The sequence below is a fragment of the Wasmannia auropunctata genome, unplaced genomic scaffold (assembly GCF_000956235.1).
Source record: "Wasmannia auropunctata unplaced genomic scaffold, wasmannia.A_1.0 LD335254.1, whole genome shotgun sequence".
In the NCBI taxonomy this organism is placed as follows: domain Eukaryota; kingdom Metazoa; phylum Arthropoda; class Insecta; order Hymenoptera; family Formicidae; genus Wasmannia; species Wasmannia auropunctata.
Window position 1 is genome coordinate 1 of NW_012027636.1, and position 5,183 is coordinate 5,183.

A 5,183-nucleotide genomic window follows, 5' to 3' on the forward strand; every position below is an offset into this window, starting at 1 on the left:
CCTTTTTGATTATTATTTTGTGCACATTGATTCTGCACGATTCTATTCTTTAACACAAGAAACAAAATAGAATCTTGTCTACTTCAAAACTTACTTATATTTTTAATTATCATTATCAATAGAATACATTTCATTATAATAAAATAGTTTTTTTGATTATAAATATTTTGAAGTTACAACATAATAAAATATTTTAAATCAAACTCATAAATAAATTCTAAAAGAAATAATAATTTCTCTTCTTTAGAAATTCTTTGTTTCAAACTACATAATTAACTAATAATATTTTTTATTCATAATTCTTTTTCTACATTGTGTATGATTTGTAGGAAGAGTTTCAAATTATTGACACTATAAATAAACGCATGCATATTATTGCCGAAAATTATCTTATCTTTATCATATTTGATTTGTATGGAGATGGCACCTATATAAATCGTATTAACATTGAAATTCTGCGCTGAATATCGATACAGTTTTACTATAATCCGTATTAAAAACGTATACCTCTGAAATCGTGAACGTTTTATATGTTTAAAATGTTAACATCAGCATATTTTTATATTTTACTTTTTTTTTTAAAGAGATAGTGCCTGTTCAATTAGATTGTTCCTGTAATTATATGTTTTCTACACATTTTTAAATATTATATAAAATCAAAGGTACTGATATTGGATACATTCTATCATCCAGGTAATCAACCGGAATTAAAGTTCACGACTGGCATCAATTTGGTCTATTATAAATGGTTAGTATCGATACAAAAATTTTCAAATTATAATTAGCAATAATAATATAAGTAAGCGCTTTTTAGTAATAACGAAACTCCTGCAACGATTGTCTCCCCTATCACAGCGCCAGAAAATATGTTGGACATATTAAAACGAGATAAACAAACAATTTTTTATATTTTTGGATATTTAGAAAATCCAAAAGTCAATAATGTTGAATTAATAATAAAAGGTACTATATAATAAATATATAGATTATTAAGGGATCAAAGGAAGACTATGCAAATAAGAAATTTGTTTGCATCATTAGCGCTTTGTCACGGAAAAACGGATAACATCGTATTACTTGATTGGAGCAAATATTCCAATGGTTCTTACGTAACCGTGTTCCAAAATGCCGAAAAAGTAGGGATATTATTCGCTAAAAGTATACGAAAACTCAAGAATTCTGGTTTTGATATATCAAAAATTTACATCGTTGCACATTCATTGGGCGCGCATATAGCTGGTCTCGCTGGTAAATGCAATAAGGATTTCAAGATACCTCGCATCACTGGTAAGATAATTCATTAATTATCTCATATTTTTAAGATATTCATATTTTATCTTGATTTCTAATAATTTTTGTTATTTTAAATAATTGATTCTTATACAACGATTATATTCTTTATTCTTTATTTAACCTGACTCACGTTAACAAAAGTTGACAAAAAATGCGTTAAAAAATTTGTAACTTGTAGTTTTACGTAGTGAGCACACAACTTTTACATCATTTTAAAACGTTTTTCATAACAGTATAAAATTATTCGGTTCAACCATGGTTTGTAGCATTGGATCCCGCAAATCCCATGTTTTATCCTTTTGGATGTTATCTCACAAATAAAGATGCGTCGTGGATTGACGTTATCCACACGGACATAAATGGATATGGCTCTATGTTTACGGGAACAGCAGAATTCTATGCAAATACCGGTATTCGTCCTCAACCCGGTTGTTCATTAGTAGGATTACCATTAAGCGATGAAGGTAATAATGATAATAATTAATTATAATTAATACATAAATATGATATCGCCGATTTGTTACAATATAAGTTAATTTTAGCAAATTATTTTGTTATATATTTATTTAATAACAAATTTCATTATACATATACAGGGTGAGGCATTTAAAACAGGCCACCTGAATAATGTCTGAATGATTCGAGATATTGGATTGAAATTTATAGGGTTACAATGACAGCATGAAATCTATTTAACTTTGAAAACACTTATTCCAGGGGAAGCGGGAGGAGAGGGGGTTGAAAATCTTAAATGGCATGTGGGGTCGAGTGAAGGCTTGTATGAAAAGGCTTTCTAGATAATAAAAACGCGAGGTCGTCGAGGTCTCCGCAATTTTTTTTGCAGAGTTATGTTCATTTGAACATTGATGTTATTTTAGTTTATGAGCGCTAGCGAGACCCACGGTGTAGACGTAAGAAAGATAAGGCTTCGCGCATGTTCCTAAATGGTTGGAAATGCATGTGGAAAAGCGTGTGAGTGTGTGAGGAACATGCGCGAAGTCTTATCTTTCTCACGTCCTTGCCGTGTGCCTCGCTAGCGCTAAATAACACCAATGTTCAAATAAGCATAACTTTGCGAAAAAAATCATAGACCTCAACAACCTCACGTTTTTCCTTCCTGGAAGATTGAAGTGGATTTTTCAAAGTTAAATAATAGATTTCATGATGCCATTGTAATCTTATATATTTCAATCCAATATCTCAAACCATTCAGAAATTACTCAAGTGGCCTGTTTTAAATACCTCACCCTGTATATTATGTATATAATTCGGCATATAATAAATATTATTAAAAAAATTTTCTTAAAAATTGTTAATCTATGGCTGATCAATTACTAATTTACTTTGAGTTTGACAAAAATTTTGTGAGAGAAAAATTATTTGATATTATTATACCAAATGATAAAGTTTAAAAAATTAGGTTATTAATTAATTAAATCTAATCGTTCATCTCATGTTATCATAAGATCTCTGCAGTCATCAAAGATCGGTCAAGATATATGCAGAATCAAAGGTTTTTCTTACCAAATTTATTGCGGTGCGATGTTCTTCTTATTTAGCTTATATTAGCAATCAATGCAATGTTAATAAGCGAAGCAGAATTGGATATGCCGCATCGAATGTGTAAGATAATAATTAATATTTAATTTAATTTAAAGATTAAAGTATAATTTTTTTTATAATAATATTATTACTTGTAATACCTATATGTATAATGTTTCATATTTTTTTGCAGAACCGGATCGTTTTATTTTAGTACAGGAACAGTCTAATATGGTGTATATCTCTAAATGTCATAATGCAACAGTACATGTTTATTGTGCACGTACATGTTTATTGTAATAAACGATGTGTATATATTAAATATGTATCTTACTTTCTTCCCTCCTAGATGCAATACGCAGTTATATTGATTTGCGCTTCGAGATTTTTTCTAAAAAGCATCGAAAATTTAATCGATAAAATTAAAACTCAACTTAATATAATTATTCTATGTGTAATGTAATGTATACATATAAATGTATGTTATTATTGTATATATATATAAATATATATATATAATATTAATATTAAGTTTTCATATAATATTCTGTCAAATGTTTCGTATTGAAATTGTAAACGATGATTTATAGGAACAAGTTATTGCCGAAAATCCTCGTTGTATAATACAAGAACTGGTAGAGAAATAAAAAATTGCAAAAAGTACCGTATTTGAACCTGTTTCTTTCCATGAAAATCGCAGAATTTTCCGGACAATCTAATAAAAAAAAAACTTTTTATTTGCGAAAAATGTATATACTCAAACATCAACAGAAAAAATATACAATTATATACATTTGCAACATACGCAATTATGTTTTGTATTATGTTGGACAGTTTATAATTGAAGTGTATTTCAAAGAATTAAAAGAGTGTAAAATATTAGACAATCTTAAGCAAATATTTCATTTAAATTTCAAATAGTGGCCAGTTTTTTTTTAAATTTACAAAGTACGTACGATGACGTCATTATCATATTTTATCAAAACAATTATAGCAAATTTGAGTTTTTAACCTTCAAGACATGCGCACGCTTTTATCTGTAATAAAATTGCCTCTAAAAATACTTTAAATAGTAGAATTTTTTAAGGAATGATAAAATATCAGTTTCGTATTTTTTCTTATAAATTCTTGACAAAAAAGTAAAAAGAGAATTTAAAGAACTACAGTCTTAAAAAATATTTTATTTAACTAAACGTTTGTCTGTAAACTTTATATATTTTAAAAAAATTTATTAAATCATATAACAAATCAAATAATAAATGCATTTTAGGATTAATAGATAAATAGGAAAGCAAGCTATTAATCCTAAAATGCATTTATTATTTGATTTGTTGTATAACCATAAAGCAACGTATATTCAAATTTTAATTAATAAGACGATATTGATTTGACATTATTGTACAATATTTTATGTAAACAACAGTATATTTTGAGAAATTTTTAAATATTACACAATATTAATATTACAATTAAAAAATTTACAATGTACAGATATGTTTTAAATTTGGTTTTTTCGGAATAAATAGCAATAGAATATATATTAAAGAAGAAAACAAATATTTTTAAGAAACGTTTTATTGAAATGTCTTAATAAACATATATACGTAACAATAGAATGCTATACCTATCTGCAAACATCTTTATGTGCACAACTGTGCACAAGCCACATTTGATATTCAATTTTATAATTGAAATTATGTAACTCGCGGAAAAGAGCGTATTGATAGAAGTCATGTTGACGTGCAATACACATGTACAATTGTCACATTGATATGTTAATATAAACGATTCAAGAACAGATGAAGAAAAATTCCATTGTAAAATTTTGAAACAATGAACGATGCAGAAGAAACTTTTGGATTGCTTGCGTAGTTTAACAAAAATAATTATAAAAAGCTAATTATTTTAAGAAAATTTTATAAATGATACAGTATCTGAGATGTGAGTTTTCGTGCTTGCATGTGTGAATATATTAATTAATAATAATCATATATATTGTTGCGCCCGTGCTTCGAGCGTCGAAGATTTTAAACCGCCGTCCGCTGACGTTGGTTACGAGAGAGAGTAATGAGAATATTCCCGTCTATGATCGTTGCTACGAGAATCAACAGCGGAGAGATTGAAGTTATCGCGGGGTTGTCAAACCGTTTGGACGTGCTCCCGGTGCATTTTACAATATTTAATCTGTTTTTCTTGTAGAGCTGTGTTTACATTAAACGAGTCTTCCTTATTTAAACGAGCGCGTGTTGTGTTTCCTTACGGGTGCGTGTCTCGTCAAGTCGGAGTGCGCGTACTAACGTCTGCGAGCGCAACAATATAATATTTCATATATATATATATATATATAT

General features: G+C 28.1%; 1 pseudogene; it reads left to right on the forward strand.

Annotated features, from left to right (window-relative positions):
- The first annotated feature begins 463 nt into the window (after positions 1-463).
- Positions 464-5,183, forward strand: part of LOC105457352 — a 6,210-nt pseudogene continuing 1,490 nt past the window's right edge.